The sequence below is a fragment of the Poromitra crassiceps genome (assembly GCF_964638095.1).
Source record: "Poromitra crassiceps genome assembly, chromosome: 15".
Lineage (NCBI taxonomy): Eukaryota > Metazoa > Chordata > Actinopteri > Beryciformes > Melamphaidae > Poromitra > Poromitra crassiceps.
Window position 1 is genome coordinate 23698690 of NC_139634.1, and position 23047 is coordinate 23721736.

The 23047-nt window shown below is 43.7% G+C and overlaps 1 pseudogene across 1 annotated transcript; it reads left to right on the plus strand.

The window, feature by feature from the left end:
- The first annotated feature begins 16197 nt into the window (after positions 1 to 16197).
- Positions 16198 to 22646, plus strand: LOC310790132 (annotated as a pseudogene). Its single transcript has 2 exons — positions 16198 to 16443; positions 21821 to 22646. The product of its transcript is annotated as an uncharacterized misc_RNA (transcript).
- The last annotated feature ends 401 nt before the right edge of the window (positions 22647 to 23047 follow it).

Below are 23047 nucleotides of genomic sequence, written 5' to 3' on the forward strand. Positions count from 1 at the left end.
TGTGTCTGCGTCCATGCCTCTCCTTCAAAGAAACAAGATCAATAGAAATGATTAGGCTACAGACTGCTTTACCATCTACACTGTAACAGGCCACTTAACGACACTAGTGCTTCCACACATCAATGTGGTTTACTGTATAATAAAGTTTTGGTTTGAAAATGTCATAAATGTAAAGCCTTATTAATCCTGTGAAATAAACTCCTTGTTAAATAGAGCTGATGTCATCATTACTTAATAATTTGTTTTAAAAAAATGTAATCAATAATTGGGGTTAATAATGCATGGCACACATATGGGATCCGGGGGCTCTAGTTCTGATGGCAAACAATTTGGGAGCTTTGACTCACCTGAGCAGCTGCCATGTTGTGCAGCCCATCTTGTCCTGTGTGAGCAGAGTGGTCTATGCGCTCCCCGGCCGCGACCTGATGCTGCCTCACCCCCTCAATAGCAGCAGCACTCTCCTTCAAGGAAACCAGATCAATAGAAATGATTAGGCTACAGACCGCTTTACCATCTACACTGTAACAGGCAACATCAAACTTAATTTCAGTTTAATTCAATCACACAATCCTAAAACTTGGGTGCTGGCTTGACAGATTCCTCAACTGCAATAACTTTTATGGCAGAAGATGTAGCCCAGGCCAGTGTTTATTGAACTTGCTCATGTTAAGGAGCCCTAAACTACAGTAACACAAATTACACCACGCACCCCCATATAGATAAGATTTTGTTCCAGGGTCCCCCATCTGATAAGAGTTTTGCTAGATGTTTTATCAGACATTATATGAAACCCATGACCAAAATAGTCGTACATTCTGTGATTGTGTTACTTATGGATGGAATTATAGTGAAAATAGATTAATCCCCCCTTTTTGCTGGGTAACCCACTTTGAAAACCACTAGCTTAGACTACAACTGTTGCAAGAAGGTGAATTTTCACACATTTTCAATGCAGATTGAGGACAAATAAGATGGATGTCCTCTGGTGCATTTTAACGTTAGGTGCACCCAGGAGAAAGAGAGTTGAAGTGGGAATAATTTCTGGCTGAGCAATGTTTGCACCTCAAAATAAAGTAAGATATTAAGGCTACAGTTAGTCGGTCAGTAAAAGGTTTGATGGATGAACAAATCAATCAAAAACACTTCACTATGTCCAACATAGGCTACAAGTTTTGTTTCATTCCATTGAATTTGGCAGCGCGGAACGAAACATGGTGGAACAACATGCAATTAAACATGCAAATTGCATGTTTCGTTGCGTTTCGCCATTGTATTAGGAAATGGCGGGCTATTCAGCATAAAACAATATAATAGCGCTGCTTGGTGGACGCCGAATTTAGTAGAAGACCTGGATAACTCAAATTTAATTGACTTACCGGTACTTGCATATCCAATGCTGTCACAGCTGTCTGTAGTCGGTGCGCCGTGCAGCCGATGAGGTTGCAGCAGTATCCCAGTGTTTGCGACCTCGGGAGCCTCCGTGTACCCCGCTGCAGTCTCTAAACTTGTTGCAGAAAATCGCGTTCGGGCGCTCATGCAACGGCTTGTGAGCTAACTTACTGTTTGATAATAAAAAACAGGGAAAGGGGAAAGTATAGGTGCTACTACTGTCTGTAAATCTATCTATGAATGTGTCAGGTTGTCAGCGTGGTCATCATTTCCTAGTTCCTACTGACAACGGAGCTAGATTCAACCAGAGCTCTGGATTCAACAAGATTTTCAGACGTAGGCTATTCAGCATTGGACAATACAGAATGTCAATCAATGTCAAGCAATCTATCAATCAAACAACAACCAATTAGGGTTTCACCTGGTTTCACGGGCTAAGGGAGAGCTCCCTCCTACAGTAACTGTAGCTCAATCTGATTCGTTGGAAAACACATCACTCCACTGTTTTCTGTGAATTGCAAGTCTTTTTCAACCAATCTTATTTTTTCATTAGATAAATTACCAAATAAATCAAGCTCACAGGGCGGGTGTTTTTTTAATCCCCTCCCCCATGCTGGGACCAGGGCCAGAGTGACTCTTCTGCATGGAGCTATATAATGAATGAAAAAATGAGCGTCTGCACATAAGAAAAAACACATTTGATTGATATTTTATTATAAAAAAAAATATGAAAAATGAAAAATATAAAAATAAAAATAAAAAATATATTTTTTTAATATATATTTTTTTTTATATAAAATCCCCAATCTAATAGAGGAGGACCATCCTCCTATGCCTCACTGGAAAAACCTCCTCTGACGTATACACAGACACATATACAGACCAACATACATCCACACACATACTGCACACACACTCACACACACACAGAAGTATGGGAGCATACACAAAAGCATGCACATACATGTATACACAGACACATCTATACACAACATGCATAAATCTACACATACTGCACACACACACACACACACACACACACACACACACACACACACACACACACACACACACACACACACACACACACACACACACACACACACACACACACACACACACACACACACACACACAGAAGTATTTACTTTACTTTATTGTGCCGGGATTAGCCGAAGCTAATTTTCACCCGCAGTCCTCGGGACATAGACAACTAAAAACTACAAGATAAATACAGAATACGAGAATAAAAGAGCAATATAATAAAAATGCACAAGGGATAAAAGTACATACACAAGGGATAACAATACATACACAGAATAAAAACAATACACACAAACAGATAATAAAATAAAATGATAAAAAGATGAAATGTCCAAGAGAAGGCTATTGATTATGGGTGCAATGTTGTGTCGTTTTGAGCCATTCCTTGATTTTGACTTTAAAAGTAGGGTAAGTTGGGCATTCCCTTACTGCGGCCGGCAGACCATTCCATATCTTTCCGCCACAATGGACAGGACGTTCTTCCCGAAAGCAGTGCGTCTATGGCCCAACTTGCAGTCTCCTCTTAGACACGCCCTATGCCCTCCACGGACCTCCGTTTAAAAAACTCTCCCAGAGGGGGCGGGGCAAGACCATGGAGACACTTAAAAACAAAACAGGCCTGTCTGAAGGTTTGAAAATGGTCAAAATCAAGGAAATCATGCTTCTTTATAATGTTACAGATATGGGCGGTTGGTAGGTAGGTTGGTAGGTAGGTTTTTTATCGAAGATCTTTAGGGCTTTTTTAAATAGAGATTCAATCGGCTTAAGAGCTGTTTTACATGCCAAAGACCAGCTCATTAAGCAGTAGTCAATGTGTGAAAAAATCATAGAGTGTAAGAACATCAGGGCAGCATCGTCCGTCAGGAAATTTCTGATTTGTCTGAAGTTCGCCAGATTGTATTTGACTGAGTTGGTCACTTTCTTAATGTGTTTCTGGAAGGTGAGGGTTGAGTCTAGGATGACTCCGAGATATTTGAACTCGCTTACTAGAGCGAGTTCCTCACCGTTCAGGAACACACCCGAGTGAGTGACAGTTTTTTTTTTTGTGTGAACATCATACAGACCGTTTTTTTTGTATTCAAGAGGAGACAGGAATCTTTGAGCCATTTCTGGACGTGGACCATGACCCGTGAGGGTTTGTGCAGCATCGGCGGCGTTTGCTGCAGCCGTAAAGATTACGGCGTTGTCCACATATAACTGTGCATGGACATTTTTGCATGCATAAAAAAAACATTAATATATAAAGAAAATAAGATCGGACCAAGAATGGATCCTTGGGGGACCCCTACTGGACAGTCTATGTATGGTGATTTGACTCCGTCGATCACCACGCACTGCTTTCTGTTGGAGAGATATGTTTAATCCAATCGAGTGCCTGGGCCAAGAAATTAAAATGGGCCAGCTTGGTCAGCAGTACACGGTGGTCGACTGTATCAAAGGCCCTCTTAAGATCGAGGAACAGAGCACCGACACAGCCATTCTTGTCCAGGAGGCATTTAGTTCTTTCAATGAACATGCTTATAGCCGAGCATACACTTGCTTATGGGAGCATAGACAAATGCATGCGCATACATACACGTATACACAGACACATATACACAACATGCATACATCTACACATACTGCACGCACACATACACACGCGCGCGCGCACACACACACACACACACACACACACACACACACACACACACACAGAAGTATGGGAGCATACACAAATGCATGCACATACAGTACATACATATCTTATACATGTCTTATCACTCTACTGCCTTATTGCTTGTTGTGTCTCTTGTTGTTTTTGCACTCATATGCCCTGTTATATTTGTACTATGTTGTAAACGGAGTTCACAGCACAAGAATTTCACACGTGATACTTGTACTACGGAGTGACAATAAAAATCTTGAATCTCTTGAATCTTGAATCTACATACACGTATGCATCCACACACATACTGCACACACACATGCACGCACACACGCACACACACGGATGTAAAACAAATGCACACACAAGCCCATAGAAGCCTCTGAGCTTCAACACACAAACACACACAAATGAATACCCTTGCCCACACACTTGCAATGCATACACACATACACATGAATCTGCACACCTTTATGCACACACAACAATCCATACAGTACACACACACACACACACACACACACACAATACACACATGTCGAACACACACACATACACACACACACACACAGACAGAACCCCACACACTCACACACACATCAAAACACACACTCACGCACAAACGTAACACACACATACAATACACACATGCACATATAAAAAACACACACACACAATACACACATGCACACACACATCGAAACACACACACAATACACATACATTTACACACAGACACACATGCGCGCACGCACGCACGCACACACACACACACACAAACACACACCAACAACAATCCACATGCACAACGCCTCATTTGCCCACATGCCCACAAACACACACACTTGCGCCATACAGCGTGTGCTAATTATGAATAATAAAGCGGAGGTTTAAATAATTGCCATGGTGTCCTGGGTGCCTCTCCAGCAGCTAAGTGGGTCACACTTGATGGAGCGTTTCCTTCCAATCCGTCCAGCGCTCACAGCCCCATTATCAGGCAGGAGGGCTGGGAATTCACTGGCGTGACACGCCAAGGGAATGATCCAATATGAGCCGGGAATATGTTCGCTACCAAGCAAAGGTCCCAGAGCCTGGGAATTCTCTGTGACCTTTCCCACTTGGGGGGAAGGATATAGTCCCAGTTAAGGGCATCTTACATGTTATCGAGATGAAGTGATTCAAAGGGGGGCGGAAGACTGAAACCCACAATAATCGCATTGGGAAATCTGTGAATTCTTAGAAATCCTCTGACATATCACTTAGGGTACTCATTTAGCATTTGACCCGCTAATATTCATTATATTCAGAATTTCCATGATAAAATATCTTGATAGTCCTGATGCTAAAGCCCCGAATTATACATTGAAGATCTGAGAATTCTACAGCGTGACATTCAGATATGATGTGTACTCCCAAATGAACTCCCTATGAATTCCCACACCCTGAAGCGTGGTCATCGCTATTAAATTTTTCATATTTCCACAAGACATTTTTGAATCCTCCATTACGGTGTCTCTGAGGTCTTCCTATAACTGACACCATTCCACATAGTTTCTCTCAACTTTCTTTCCACCCACAGGATTGGAATAATCTGTAGTTAAATTCCTTTTATATTTAAACACTATTTCCATAATATTCCCTGTGCTTAAACTGGAAATTACCTTTAGAATAAAGTGTAAGTCTTCAGTTCTCTGCTGCCGGGAATATTGAGCCGATTCCCCATAGTTTTCTCCGCTGTCGCATGCCATGACGTGCCGCCATACTGTGTACGGGTATTAACTGGTATTAAAGTTCCTTTTGTTCCCAAGACAAAATGAATGATTCTATTAGTGTAAAAAAAACTTGTGCTATTCTGTATAAATCCAGTAATTCTCCCGGTGTTGTTGAAATATGCACCATGCTATGTGCATAATTTTGAATTCTCCTGTGTTCGAATTGCGTGTTGCTGGATTTTCTCCATGCATGTTCTTCAAAAGGTTTTTTCATATCCTAAGAGGGACACGTGAATAGAACATACTGTAAGGCTTATGCAAAATATATGTGATGCAACTAGATGGCTGAAAATGCAAGGATTTGTTTTATTTTATTATTATAATTCTTCTTTTTAGGTCATTTTGAGAAGAAACTGAAAAGGCATGGTAAGCTAAGTACTTATGGTTAAAAAATAAAGATAAATACTTTGAAACTCAACATGGGAACCAAATACTAAATGTATAGTATGATGACACTTTGACACCAGTAGATTATTTTGGCGATCATTCCATGTGGAGATGCACCAGTGGTCAGCCATCAAAGCAAATGAGGGCATGTGTCATAGTCTAAAACAGTGGTTTTCAAACTGGGGTCCAGGAGGACTTGTTGAAAAGGAGGAAAAATGAATCAAATAGGAAGAAAAGAAAATGATGAAGAAAGGAAAGGGAAGACTGTGAAAACATCTAGTTGAGAATGTGAGACATGGAAGAAAGACGGGGCTCACGCTCCATCTGCCTTTGACAGACAAGAAAGGTCAGGGAGCTACAGGGAGGCTTAGCCACTAATGTCAGCCACTCACCTCGGACAATGTGTGTGTGAATTACTGTGCCTGTGTGTGTGTGTGTGTGTGTGTGTGTGTGTGCGCATAACACACACACAGACACAGACACACACACGCGCGCGCGTGCATGCATGCATGTCTGTATGTGTGTGTTCCTGAATAGGCAGAGCAGCCAATAACAAGGGATGAAGATAATAAAAAAAGTGGACAGGAATAGAAAAGGTTCATATTCATGTGCGCTGCGGGGTTGTCAAAGGCTGTCAATGGACATGGATGAGTGTGTGTGTGTGTGTGTGTGTGCGAGTGAGTCTTTATTCAATTGCTCCAGAGGTTATTCAAACATCACATACACATTTCCGTCTAAGAATGCCGTCCCTTTTTGTTTTAAGATCCCCATCACAATAGTCCCACTCTTCACATGTTTACTGACATGTATAAAAGTCCACATAAAGGAGATTATATTGGCTTTACTGGCATGTATAATAGTCCACATACATGTAATAGTCCACATAAAGGAGATTCTATTCACACCTTTACTGACATGTATAATAGTCCTTTATAGTCCTTTTACAGACCAAAAATTGGTGTAAATGTATGTGTATTGTGTGTGTGTGTTTCGATGTGTATGTGCATGTGTGTAATGTGTGTGTGTGTGTGTGTGTGTGTGTGTGTGTGTTTTTTATATGTACATGTGTGTATTGTATGTGTGTGTTACGTTTGATGTGCACTTGCGTATTTATTGTGCGTGAGTGTGTGTTTTGATGTATGTGTGAGTGTGTGGGGTTCTGTGTTGGGTTCTCTGTGTGTGTGTGTGTGTGAGTCCTTTTATAGTTTCTTTTGAGCACACCATGTGAAATTACTTCTATCTCTCGCATTTCTTCTCTCCTCTGTCCGTGCGTGTGTCACTCTTTCGTCTCGCAGCAGCACTGGGAAGCAACAGGCAGAATTGATTTGCATATTGATTCGCTGAGTAGCATCACATGTGATGATTTACAGCGCATGCATTGGTCTGTGAGCTTCCTGGCAAGAAAATAAAAGTTTTGTTTTATGTTTTATGTTTGGTCAGGTTACATGCACCGGTCCAAACATAAAAACAACATAAAAACATTGGTGTGAACATACTCACGGCTTCTCTCTTCAATCTGTGGTTATAACTGGCGCTGAAATGGCATGGAGATTCCTTCAGGAAATACTTCCGTTCAAGTGCCCGCCCTCCGCCTTGTCTCGTACTGGATTGGATGTTGCCAAGCTATTCACTCCGATCGACACTGGCCAATAGGGATGTGCGTTACTTCTTTCTGCTGTAGGTCCCGCCCTTATTGTAACAGAAAAAGTTTTGCAAAACTCGGGTTTTGCAAACTAAACTTTTCATTTTGCAAAAGAAAAGTTGAGCTTTGTAAGCAAAGGTAATGGTTTCGCAAACAAATGTTTTGGAGTTGAGAACAAAATGTTTGTGTTTGCATGCAACTTTTTAAATTCACATTAATGAAAAATCAAAAAAATATATATTTTATTTTTTAATTTTTCTTTGATTGGATTGTTGATAGTTTTGTTTTCAAATCTATGTTTTTGCTTACGGATCTATTTTTTGATTACAAAGTGGATTTATTTTCTCACAGATAAAGTCTTTGGTTACAGGATGTAAACTTTCAGTCCCAGAATAAAGACACATATATCTCTCCATAGGACTTCGAGGATCACCCCCTTAGGTCATCTAGTTTCATATGATACCGATATCTTCACTAAGCCTCTGCAAGGCAGTAGACCTAATTGAGATGGGCATGTGCTACCTATAGGCCTACTGAGACTCCTCTGAAAATCGGGAGTGTATGGGTCTCTTCTCTATGCACCATTCTTTCTTTCTTATTGTCAATAGGTTCATATGCTTAGTGTAGGTCATTGTAGTTGCTTGCTTTGAAATCGGAAATAGACTATTTTAACAATCACACGCCATAATGTGTAATGCCATTACTCTGTCAGTAAATGTTATCAGACTATTGTAATCTCACTAAACGTCACCCGTGCATGGCAAACAACCCAGGCATCAAAAGAACACAAGATAAAATTAACAAAGTCCCTAAGCAGGCCGGACAGCACAGCAGGGACTGACAGGAGTTTTTCAGGTATTCATATGTCATCTCCTTATTCCGCCAAGTGGCTTTCTAATAGCCTGACCTTTTCGGCACACACACACAAAACACGTCATAAAGCCTCGGGCTAGCTAGACCTAAGAGATAGTATGAGTGTGAGAGAGAGGGAGGGACAGACTAGCTCACACATGGGCAAAATGCAGCCCCAGGGCCGGCCCCGGCCCCTGGACCATCTCAATCCGGCCCTCAACGTCCTAAAGAGAAAAAAAACACGTTTTTGGCTTCACTATTTAGAAGATGGCACAATTTGGACCAAAGGAATGGATCAATATTGCTTGCCTGATAATGGAACTGTTGGCACCAGTGGTGTTGGCACTTAACACACAGCCTACATACTTTTGTTTATCAGCGTACTGTATGCTTAAGCAACGGATTACAAAACATTACAAGCTTGGCAAGTCATTTTGTCTTCTTTATGGACTTATCAACCTTGTTTAAACCTGCAAAATGACCTGCCAATGGTGAACATTTGACTAAAAATATATCCTGGAATATACTCCATAAATTAAATTAAATCCCAAATGACGTATTTTTTATTTTGTCAGTACAGCCTACACACAGTCATAACTGGGAGATGCCCGGAAGCACAGTCTTTTTGTTTTATGTATCCGTCTAGCTTGAGGATTTGCATTCATGACCTTTTGTGTTTCAAACCCATCTTTACATCTTGGCAATTAAAATAATAAAACCAACCAATAATAGCTCACTACTGCAAATTAAAGGAGAATTCCACTTTTTTTTACAACCTGGACCTTATTTCCAGCTTAATTATTATTTTTAACTCACCTTTTTTTTTTATCTATCCACTACAACGTTATTATGCGCTGAGCAATGGCCTGGAACAGAGGAAATAGGTATTTTGTCCTGTAAATAGCTTATTTTCTGAAAGCCAGGAGCTCATATCCTTATTATCTGATACTGACATAGGCAGCCATCTATTGCTCTGTTTTGACTCAAGGAATTTTTGGAAACCCTGGGGATTGAACACGGCCCTCCAGTATGAAAGGCAAGCGTTTACACCCTCCATCCACCCCGACTGCAACACCCTTACTGGCCACTGTGCTATTTCAATAGCAGACTCTACGACGTGTATAACTTTGATATACACATATCCAGAAATGTTGAGAAATATTCATCTACATATCGGTGGATTGCAGGAACATACAATGCTGACATTTTATTCTGGTGACCAGGCTGGAAAAACAAGATGGGTTTGAATTGTGTGGACAGCTGACTTTTGGGAGTTTTCATCCCACAGCGGAGTCACGGTACCTGGGCTGATGATGGATGGGAGAGGGCCAGAGAAGTGTAAACGTTGCAACAAAATAGTTTTCTTGGGTCTTTAGATGTCTCCCAGTTTGTCTGTCACTTTATCTTATAATGTCTCTCTTGAGAACTTGTGTCTTGTCTGGCTCTCTCTTCCATTCACACACACACACACACACACACACACACACACACACACACACACACACACACACACACACACACACACACACACACACACACACACACACACTTCCCTCTCTATCACATAATCTCACACTTGTGAAAGACAATTTGGGAACTTCAAACACCTCTACCTTCATCTCTCTTCCATATCTTGTCCTTTTTTCTCAATTCAGTCACTTTTTGGCATGACTAGTTATTGGAATCTATTGCGAAAGTGTACATGTAGTTCATTTTAAGTGTGAACACATTCAATTTATATTGAAATGTGTATGTGAGTGTGTGTGTGAGTGTGTGTGTGTGTGTGTGTGTGCATGTGTGTGTGTGTGTGTGTGTGTGCGCGTGTGAATCACTGTCCTAGCCTGATATCAGGCTGAATTGTCAACTCGTTACACCCCATTTCCTTCTTCAGTCTGACATTGACAATCTGTCATCTGACAATTAGACTTCCCGTAACCAATGACTAGAAACCAACAACGTATCCTAACCAATGACTAGAAACCAACAACGTTCCTAACCAATGACTAGAAACCAACAATGTATCCTAACCAATGACTAGAAACCAACAACGTTCCTAACCAATGACTAGAAACCAACAATGTATCCTAACCAATGACTAGAAACCAACAACGTATCCTAACCAATGCTTAGAAACCAACAACGTTCCTAACCAATGACTAGAAACCAACAATGTATCCTCACCAATGACTAGAAACCAACAATGTATCCTAACCAATGACTAGAAACCAACAATGTATCCTAACCAATGACTAGAAACCAACAACGTTCCTAACCAATCACTACAAACCAACAACGTTCCTAACCAATCACTAGAAACCAACAACGTATCCTAACCAATCACTAGAAACCAACAACGTTCCTAACCAATGACTAGAAACCAACAATGTATCCTAACCAATGACTAGAAACCAACAACGTTCCTAACCAATGACTAGAAACCAACAATGTATCCTAACCAATGACTAGAAACCAACAACGTTCCTAACCAATCACTACAAACCAACAACGTTCCTAACCAATCACTACAAACCAACAACGTATCCTCACCAATGACTAGAAACCAACAACGTTCCTAACCAATGACTAGAAACCAACAATGTATCCTAACCAATGACTAGAAACCAACAACGTATCCTAACCAATGACTAGAAACCAACAATGTATCCTCACCAATGACTAGAAACCAACAATGTATCCTAACCAATGACTAGAAACCAACAACGTTCCTAACCAATCACTACAAACCAACAACGTTCCTAACCAATCACTACAAACCAACAACGTATCCTAACCAATCACTAGAAACCAACAACGTATCCTAACCAATCACTAGAAACCAACAACGTTCCTAACCAATGACTAGAAACCAACAACGTTCCTAACCAATCACTAGAAACCAACAACGTATCCTAACCAATCACTAGAAACCAACAACGTATCCTAACCAATCACTAGAAACCAACAACGTATCCTAACCAATGACTAGAAACCAACAACGTTCCTAACCAATCACTACAAACCAACAACGTTCCTAACCAATCACTACAAACCAACAACGTATCCTCACCAATCACTAGAAACCAACAACGTATCCTCACCAATCACTAGAAACCAACAACGTATCCTAACCAATCACTAGAAACCAACAACGTATCCTAACCAATCACTAGAAACCAACAACGTATCGGCCTGAATCCAATCCAGTAGGAAGAACACAAAAAACATCTCCCCTTTGAATAAATGTCTTCAAAGCAGAGTAATCAGTGAACCAGAGTCTGCGCACTAGCTCCCTTGATTGAGAACCTCTGAGAGCTCCACGCCCCTCTGAACTTTCTTATGTAGAGCTGCTGTTTCTAGAATGCGCACAGTGCGTTGTGTATTTATATACAGTCTAGCTCTGTAAATATGACACTTTAAGTTGTAATATTTTTTGTCTCGCCAAAAGTAACCAGGAAAATTCCCACTATGAGATCAGTTTATCAAAATGACGCCTGTACGAAAATCTGATTTTGGTTGTCGGAGATTTCAGACCTCCGGGCTGCTGCCGAGTGCTCTCAGCGCTCTCAGCGCGGGCCGGAAGTGGAGGCAGGCCTCACTCACCTTCAGCCTCACTGGGGGGATTGCTGTGTTGATTAAGCTAGCCTAATGTTTTCGTGGCATTTTGATTAACTTTATGATTTAATTCCTTTTGGAGCAAATGTTGGTTTTACAAATCTAACCTTGACGCTTTACGCAACGTTGTTTGCTGGTATAGTGTTGTGGGTAGTGCCGCCCTGTAACGTTCTCCATTGTCGGAGATTGAGTTGTATCAGCCAGACCTCCGCAAGAGTAGCTTCTCAGCCTGGAAGAGGAGCCAGGCCTGCTTGGCTCTCAGCCTCTCACTGGGGGAAATTCTCGGATGAACAGCTCTGTGTTGATTAGCCTAATGTTTCCGTGGCATTTTGATTAACTTTATGATTACATTTCTTTTGGCGCAAATGTTGGTTTAACAAATCTAACCGTGAGGCTACGTTGTTGTACCCCCCCGGTAGTGTGTGTAGGCAGCCCAACCTAACGTTAGCCTAGACGTGAGCCAGGCTGCCTGGTCTATTGCCTGGTATATCGTTACTAAGAGAGGAGCTTGTGAAGAACGAACATCCCCACAGTCAAAGCATTTCCCCCAGATATGCATATAAAAACGTTTGTTGCTTTAATAGCCTACAAAAAATAAAACGTCTGTTTGTATGTTATGCTAACCCGTTAGCGATGAGCTAATGGTGGTTGTGTACTACTAGGCCTCATCATCTTATACCCGGGACGGGAGTTAACGTTATAAAACACATTTCCTGTCAGTTGGACAACCTGGTCAGTTCTGAAAATATGTGTCTATTATTGTGTTATTCCAGCTATCGTTATCGGTTGTTAAGTTATAGTAATATGAAAAACAGCCGACTAGCGCAAGCAGCTAACGCTAATGCTAGCCTGCATGTTAAAACCATTGTGTACCTATAACGTAGCTGGAGTAACTCATAAAACACATATTTTCTGAACTTACTTCAGTCCCCAACCAACGTTAATTCCTCACGCACAAAACATTTGTTTTCATTCCTCAAAACAATGTTCTTTTTATTGGGGTCCATTGATGTCTGGTAGCCAGCACAGCCAACCCATGAGCCACCCGACTTCCAGGGAGCGTTAGATAACATGAAGCCGTGTGTGTTGTCTATGACGATAGATCTATAATGTGCAGAGCCTGTCCAGCCAATGACGGCTTGAGACTGGCTGCCACAGCTGTCAATCATCCATTTTTATCCCTTTTTATATGTCAAATAACTACTTAAAAACAAACTGATCAGAAAAATGACCACTTGCACAGGCATTAGCATGATAATGACTATCTAAAATGATACAAACCACCTTTGGAAAAAAATTATCTGACGTATACTGTGATTATTTCGGTTGTGATTTTCCCATCCACTAACATGGGGAGGCGGGCATTGTGACCTAATACTGGATTCAGCCGCCAGAGCGGCGATCTAACATGCAGCGGCTTCACTGAACGGGAACAATGCCCAGTCCATCTTATAATAGGTCCATGGTCTATAGTGGTCACCATTGTTGTCACAGTAGGTCTGCCGCTTTGTTGGCGCTGATTGGCTAATCGTTAGTCGCCCACGGTGCTCATTGGACCGGACGTGCCCCCCCCCCAACATGAGAAATGCTGCATGTCACAATGTCAGACCAGAAGCAGCCAACGCTGTGGAGTGGGCGGATTCAAAGGTCTGCACCCAGGCAATCATTGTCCCTCAGGCTGTGGCATTTACAGTATTTGTAAAATATGCTGGTTCCTTCACTGACAAGTAATCTCTCTCTCTCTCTCTCTCTCCCTTACCCCCCTCTCCCTCTCCTTCTGTACCCCCTCTCTCTCCCCCCTCTCCTTCCCTCCCTCTCCCCGCAGTTTTCAAGAAACTTTTTTTTTTTTTTTTTTTTTTTTTTTTTTTAAATGGTACCAGGATTCTCCTTGGTTACCATGGTCACCAATGTACCAGTGTTGTACATCCACTGCTCACCGCAATTGGTCTAACACAATGGTTCTTTGGGGTTATTTTGGGGGGTGATGCGTTGGCTGTAAAAATGTTTTTTCTCCCATGATGTTTGAATCTCCCATACCAATGATTTTATCTAGTATGTATAAAGCATGATTATAACATTATACTAGGCTACTATAGGATAATCTTATTTTTAGTTAAAATTGGCTTGGGCTCTGTGTGTCTGTCACGATGATGTCATCAGTGACAACAAGGGGTGGAGAGCTCCACACCAGGCAGGGAGGGAGAACACAATACAGCAGGATACAAATACACAGATTATGATCCTCCCGGTCATAACAATATATAGTGACTTAACAGACATTTGTTAACGTGAAAATCTTTGAGATTCTAACTAACTTCTACCAAAGTCATTTTCTGGTAAGATAGCTGTACTTTTATTTATTTATTATTTGCATGTTTTTAGCGGGGGGTTCCTATCTTGATGAAACCCCAGGGGAACATGGGGAGAACATGCAAACTCCACACAGAAAGGCCCTTTTTGACGACCCTACCTGGGCCGTAGGCACTGAGGACATGGGGATGGGGACACACCATCAGCGCCCACAGCGTCCCAGGCGGGAATCGAACCCAGGACCTTCTTGCATAGGTGCCCCCCTGTATATCTGTACTTTTACTCAAGTGTGGCTTTCAGGTACTTCATCCACCACTGTTTGTATCACCAGTCAGTAAATCGCTTGTGGAAACTACCGGTAATCCTATTGAACTTTTTCAACCGTGGTCAGATGAAATGGAAACACTTACACAGTCAGTGGCCTAAAGCATGGTGTATCAAAGCTGTGGTCCAGGACCCAAAGAGGGCACCAAGATAGCCAAAGTAAAGGGACACTGACATGTTTTTGGCATGATACCGGGTTGCTACACTGCCCCTGCTGGTTCCTGCACCTTCATATATGACATGTGTTATAGGGGTTCTGTGCATCACTTTGCGTAGGTATGAGTAGGAACAGTGAATGAGAGCAGCCTGCACTGTCCCGATTCTGCTGCGTCATCACTGCAGCCCTCCCTGCACACCACAGCTCGTTTATAACACACCCAACCACCCTAGATTCACCGCCTCTGTGGCTGTGTGTGTGTGTGCGTGTGTGTGTGTGTGCGTGTGTGTCTCAACGTGTGCACTTGCGTGTCCAACCATCCTAGATTTACAGCAGATCCGCTCATTCATCATGAGAGAGGGGGAACTAGAGAGGGAGAGAGTGAAAGGCAGTGATGCAGTCCTCTCTGTCCATATAACATGCGTTAGATTAACTATGCGACTCATTTGGATGCTGTCAGTGTAATAATACATGGGTTAAATATTTCCTCTGTAATTGTTTTGTAACAGCGGTGGCTGCTGGGTATTTTTAGGTTTCAGTTCCATGTCTACAGTACAGTATAGCGACAAGCGCAAACTTCTGTGACGCTGATAAAAATCACTGCAAAAAATATCCACCTAAGTGTTTTAGTGCAGTAGTCCAATGCAAACAAATCAACTTTCAAATCATTTTCTTGATAAAGCAGTGATCTTTCTTTTTCCAAGATAAAACTATCACTGTTAAGTGAAATTGTTTTATTAAATTACAATATTTTAGAACTACTTTAAACAGATTATGATTTGTTAAAGGAGAATTTCGGTTTTTTACACCACGGTCCTTATTTCCAGCTTAAAATATGATCTTTTACTCACCCAAATAACTTTGGTTTAATTCGGATGTCCACAGACGATTTTGAGCTCGGAGTAGCATCCTCAAACAGGCTATAAAGGGCGCAAACGGGGCCACATGCATGCGCTATGTAAATAACACATTTTCTGTCACATCGCGGTTCTGAGGACAGAACAGTCCTCAGTCTACAGAACAGCTGGTATGACCGGGGCGAGTCTACAGAACAGCTGGTATGACCGGGGCGAGTCTACAGAGCAGCTGGTGCAACCGGGGTGAGTCTACAGAACAGCTGGTGCAACAGGGGCGAGTCTACAGAACAGCTGGTATGACCGGGGCGAGTCTACAGAGCAGCTGGTGCAACCGGGGCGAGTCTACAGAACAGCTGGTGCAACCGGGGCGAGTCTACAGAGCAGCTGGTGCAACCGGGGCGAGTCTACAGAGCAGCTGGTATGACCGGGGCGAGTCTACAGAACAGCTGGTATGACCGGGGCGAGTCTACAGAGCAGCTGGTATAACCAGGGCGAGTCTACAGAACAGCTGGTATAACCGGGGCGAGTCTACAGAGGGCCATCATAGAACTGGCAGAGGAGGCTGATGGCGCAAACACACTGGATTCGTAAATTCAGCTCGAACAGGAGCCTAGCCATTCACACCAGAAGCGTTCCGTTTTGCTCCACGCCAGTCACAACTTATACGGACTTCCTGCCTGGATGCACGCAGCTTGCATCAAAAATAGACCAGACACGGAACCTATTGCTGCAGGCCGGTGTGACTGGTCTAATCTGTTAACAAGGACGCCGAAATGAAACTGCCTGCGATTCCAGATGCTTTGTCTCGCGTCCGCGTTGGTTCCATTTCCAGTGTGTTTGCACTGTGAGAAGGCACGCTGCTGGTTGAAGCCATCAGCTGTGAGCGTTGGAGAGAAGCTGCCGTGTGCTGTGCAGCCTCACAAAGCCCTATGAATTTACATTCACTATATCAACAACACCTGCAGAAAGCATGTGTGTGTGTGTGTGTGTGTGTGTGTGTGTGCGCGTGTGCGTGCATGTGCATGCTTCCGTGTGTGTTGGGGGTGTGTATCAATGAATTGTATCTCATACACGCACAATTGGTCACATATGTTCGCCCACACTGCTCTCAGTCACATGTGCTCAAAGCAGCTTGTTCGCCAGAATAAAGTGTTGGCAGTTTAAGTTTCTCTCCCAGGTGTTATCGTATCAGCTGAAAGAAATCCCCCCTAAAGTCTATAAATCCCCCCTATCTGACGAACATAAGGGGGAATTCCCCCCCAGTTTGCAAAGTGAATTTTAATCCCTGATTTTATTCTGCCGACTGCGTTGCTCAAACAAGCACGCGCACACAAACAGTCCCTTTGGGAGAACAGTGTGTGTGCATGAAAGCAGTGTGTGTGTGTGTGTGTGTGTGTGTGTGTGTGTGTGCATGAGAGCAGTGTGTGTATGTGTGCATGAGGCAGAGTGGATGTATTGCAGTTCGTTGCATTATTGATCAGCCAAATCCCTAGGGCAACGGATACAGACTGGCCATGTTGATTTTCCACTTCTCTCTCTCTCGCTCTCTCTCTCTCACACACACACACACACCCCGTTACACGGGCGTATGCATGTGCATACACACAGACAGACTTCCAGTTGACTGGAGTTGCGTACAGCGCAGTTCAAGACCAAGTTCACAGGAGCTTTCTGTTGTGTGTGCATCGCAACCCAGTCGGCTTTCTGCAATACATTTGAGAACATTACGCAAATAAAACAACTTGGTTAGGGTTAGGCAAGGAGAACAACCTGGTTAAGGTTGTGGCTTGGGTTAGGCTTAAATAACAAAAACGTTGAAATGTGGACTTTTGACACAGTGGGACGCAAACAAGGCTCCCCAGGACACCCTCCATCCACCCCAACCACAACACTGTGCTATTTCAATAGCAGACCCTATGACGTGTATACTGGACATGTATAGAATGTTGATATGCAACATTTTGGTTCACAAAATCTGTTAACATAAACTGCCAGCAATGTATGCAGGCGACCAGGCTAGTGTGCGTTAGTGCGTGTGTGTGCATATTTTCACCCTATGTCCCTATTGTCTGAAACACACACACACACACTATTTAAAGCAGTTATTTATAGTATGACCTAATCAATGGGAAGTATGCGTTTTCTGTCGATGTGTGCACTTTTTTCCTCTTCCTGGTGTGTGTGTGTGTCTCTCTCTCACACACACACACACACACACACACACACACACACACACACACACACACAGAAGCCATTTGAATCCATCACTGAGTGGTGTCCTATGGGCCTGTGTGGCCTCTGTAGGGCTCTCCTCCTCAGGTCAATGTTAGCCTGACTTACCTTCAGGTCAGCCAAGTCGTTTGCAGCCATAGAAAAGTTATCGAGTCCCTGTCAGAGAGTCATGTCCGGGCTCCTTCAGTAACTCACTCGGGGTCACATTGAGCTCTTTAGAATCACATCAAACTCATTTTCATGTCAGAGTTGCGTACAGCTAAGTGCAGCTCTCTCGGGCCATATCGATTTCGCCGGAGTCATTTCAGGAAGATCATATAATTTGATACGATATCACTGTATCAATGAAAATAATATGAACGCTTTCAGAGTGATGCATTATGGTCAATTTGCGCACATTTGTCTGCACCAAAGGTCAGGCCAGTTTCCACCATGACTGCCTGTGTGTCTGGCACGGTGCTATAGATCACACTGTTAAGCCTTCAATTGATTTCACACGTGGCTTCTAGCACAAACAGTTTAGGCAAGCTGAATAGACAGCATGCATAGACGTTCACCCATGTGTCTGCATGGTCACTTTTTAAATTGGCTACCGTGTAAAACAATTGTCACATAATTGTATTATGGTAAGGGTAAAAGTCATTAAAAACAGCTTTGGAAACTGTTTTCAACTGATATCAGAAATGGGAGTTTACGGAAGTTCTACCAAGAGACGGAACTAGTTATGTCATCATGTTCAATTATCCAATAACAGCCTGCCATTTTTCCCAAGCGGTCTGTTTAAAAGGAGTTCCCCTCCTACCTGTCTATTGCTCTTGTCTCCTCTGCACTGCAGCATCAACCCACCACCTCCCCGGCTTCCAGCCCAGTACCACCAGGTGAAGGCTCCTCTCCTAAAGGGGGAGGGTTCCGACACCCCTGCCAATCCATGGCAGGTCCGCCGTCACGTGGCTGATCCCCCTTTTGGCCAAGGAGCTCTCCGCCAAAGACGATCTTAAATTCAATAAATATTGTTAAATCTGGTTTGGTGTTGTGTGTAGTCTCTTAAGGTAGAAAGAGAATTTGGCCTGCATGGCCTGCTGAGGATAGCTGTAATTATCAAAATACTGTAAGTACCAGAGAAGTCCATAATATACAAGATAATGCTATATTTCTGTCACATACAGAAAAACCCTGTGTAGCCTAATTTGAGCCTAGATGTCTATAACAATGACCCCACAAAAAGAAGTAAAAATGCTCAATGAGTATCTTCTTTGCTGGGTAGTTTTGGAATGGCAACATTGTACTTAGGGTTACAAGAATTTTGAATGGGAGGTTTTTCAAAAAAGAGCTCCGTGATTAACTTATCCTTGCATTCTCTCAAAAGTGCTAAAATGCTGTAAGTTCACTAGATTTGTTGTTGTTGTAAATATTCAGCTTACTCCCTCTACTGGCTGGAATCTGGCCGTACAGGAGTACGAAAGGTTGTACCAATTACTTACATGTATGATGACTGAAAGGATTGATAACTGGTTTGGTTGCTTCATACCTGATACACAGAGCAAATAAGTACTGCAAACTGCAGTGTTCACTTATGAGAAAACAATGAAGTAATATGAAGGGCTTGGGGTTCAGAGTGTGATCATCCCACTCTATTTGACAACAACTTCATCAAATCAATCACCAAAAAAAGGTCTATTCCACACAAATACAGATTAACTTCCTGCTTGAACTTATATTAGTTCCCCATACAATAAGTAGCTTGAAGGGCAAGGTTTACAAAACAATTTCTGCAATTTAGTCAATGTCATGCACAAATTCTCATTTATATTTTAAAACCTTACACGCCATTTGGTCGATACATTGTGCACCTAATTGCAGTTTAAGCAGCCCTCTAGAGAAAACAACCATCATGTATATACAGCGCTCTTCTTTGGAAACAGCATCAGTTATGCTTTATGCAGCTTCATTTATTAGTAAAGATGGTCTCGAGCAATGCAGACTGCAGAGGGGTTGTATACAGTGCAGAGGCACACTGGAAGACTGCAGCAGGGTTGTATACAGTGCAGAGGCACACTGGAAGACTGCAGCAGGGTTGTATACAGTGCAGAGGCACACTGGAAGACTGCAGCAGGGTTGTATACAGTGCAGAGGCACACTGGAAGACTGCAGCAGGGTTGTATACAGTGCAGAGGTACACTGGAAGACTGCAGCAGGGTTGTATACAGTGCAGAGGCACACTGGAGGACTGCAGCAGGGTTGTATACAGTGCAGAGGCACACTGGAGGACTGCAGCAGGGTTGTATACAGTGCAGAGGCACACTGGAAGACTGCAGAGGGGTTGTATACAGTGCAGAAGCACACTGGAAGACTGCAGCAGGGTTGTATACAGTGCAGAGGCACACTGGAAGACTGCAGAGGGGTTGTATACAGTGCAGAGGCACACTGGAAGACTGCAGAGGGGTTGTATACAGTGCAGAGGCACACTGGAAGACTGCAGAGGGGTTGTATACAGTGCAGAGGCACACTGGAAGACTGCAGAGGGGTTGTATACAGTGCAGAAGCACACTGGAAGACTGCAGCAGGGTTGTATACAGTGCAGAGGCACACTGGAAGACTGCAGCAGGGTTGTATACAGTGCAGAGGCACACTGGAAGACTGCAGCAGGGTTGTATACAGTGCAGAGGCACACTGGAAGACTGCAGCGGGGTTGTATACAGTGCAGAAGCACACTGGAAGACTGCAGCAGGGTTGTATACAGTGCAGAGGCACACTGGAAGACTACAGCAGGGTTGTATACAGTGCAGAAGCACACTGGAAGACTGCAGCAGGGTTGTATACAGTGCAGAGGCACACTGGAAGACTGCAGCAGGGTTGTATACAGTGCAGAGGCACACTGGAAGACTGCAGCAGGGTTGTATACAGTGCAGAGGCACACTGGAAGACTGCAGCGGGGTTGTATACAGTGCAGAGGCACACTGGAAGACTGCAGCAGGGTTGTATACAGTGCAAAGGCACACTGGAAGACTGCAGCAGGGTTCTATACAGTGCAGAGGCACACTGGAAGACTGCAGAGGGGTTGTATACAGTGCAGAGGCACACTGGAAGACTGCAGAGGGGTTGTATACAGTGCAGAGGCACACTGGAAGACTGCAGCATGGTTGTATACAGTGCAGAGGCACACTGGAAGACTGCAGCATGGTTGTATACAGTGCAGAGGCACACTGGAAGACTGCAGCAGGGTTGTATACAGTGCAGAGGCACAATGGAAGACTGCAGCAGGGTTGTATACAGTGCAGAGGCACACTGGAAGACTGCAGCCCCCCCCCCCAAGAACTTGATTGATGCATTTTTTGTTTGTTATGTAAATAACCATTCAGTCAATGACTAATCAGTCATTGAATGTATGGTTGTGTTGTAAAATGTTTTCATTGTTTGTGTTGTTGTTGCACGCGCACACACGCGCTCTTACCTGCATACATATTCACTCCACTTGTCCCACACAAAGGACCACAATGGAAACAAGCCCTTGGGCTTTATTGTGTTTTATTCCTTTTGATCAATATTTTTTGTTGTATTGTCTTGCACAATTCTGCTATTATTGTATCAATAAAGTTATCAATCAATCAATCAAACAGCGGCAAGCCGCTGCTCTCAAAGAAAAAGAAGAAGACAAAGAAGAAACGGTCAGGCGACGACTCCAAGACCATCAGCAAGAAGAGGAGCAAGCCTCAGCCCAGGAGCTCGTCAGCCAGTCCCAAGAAGACCAAGGCAGGGAGCAAGTCCAAAGCCATCGTCATGGAGACCAGCAGCGACGAAGAGGACAAGGCGGGCGCCGCCGAGGTGGAGGTGGAGGGCTCTGACGCCGAGGAAAAACCATCTGACAAAGACCAGGAGCACACTGGTGAGGACGAGGAGTCTGGAGAGGAAGAAGAGGAGGAGGAAGAAGAGGAGTCTCCTAAGTCAAAGCCAGCCAAAGGGAAAGCTGCGTCCAAGAAATCAGCTCCAGTGAAAAGGCAGAGAGCGCCGGCGAAGAAGACAGCTCCTGCAAAGAAGAGGGCGAAGAAGGACGTTTCAGACGGGTCCGGGTCTGACAGCGGCAGTGACGTTGAGGAGAAGCCCAGAAAGAAGGTGGCGGCCAAGCGAGCTCCTGCCAAACCAGCCGCCAAGACCCCAGAAGGCCGACAGCAGCAGCAACAGCAAGAAGAAGACGAGCACAGTGTTGGAGGAGAGTTCAGATGATGACACTCCTCTCATTAAGATGGTGAAGAAAGCTCCAAGTGACGAGCAGCTGAAAGAGACTGTGCAGAGCCTGCTGAAGGAGGCTGTGCAGAGCCTGCTGAAGGAGGCCGACCTGGAGGAGCAGCTGAAAGAGACTGTGCAGAGCCTGCTGAAGGAGGCCCACCTGGAGGAGATGACCAGACTGTGCAGAGCCTGCTGAAGGAGGCCGACCTGGAGGAGATGACCAGATTACTTTTTGCAGTATTTTGATTTGTATTTGGAGTGGTGTGTTTTTGGGGAGTTTTCACCTGGACTGATGACGTTTTGCCTGGACTGATTAACTGAGATTACGGACACCTGGAGCAGGGGGAATTGACTGTGGGGAGCCAATGGGCGAGCAGGACGGGGGAACACTTCTCTCTTATTAGGATGCAGAGACAGAGAGAAGCCAGAGTAAGCCGCCGAAAGACAGCACGCAGCAGCCGACAGAGCCAGCCACGTCCCCGCCGACAGCAGAGGAGGAGCAGTGAACCGACATACACTATATCTACGGGCCTGATTGCCATCACTGGGAAAGGCTGGAGCCTTGTCCCAGTCTGTGTGAGTACTTCACCTTGATAT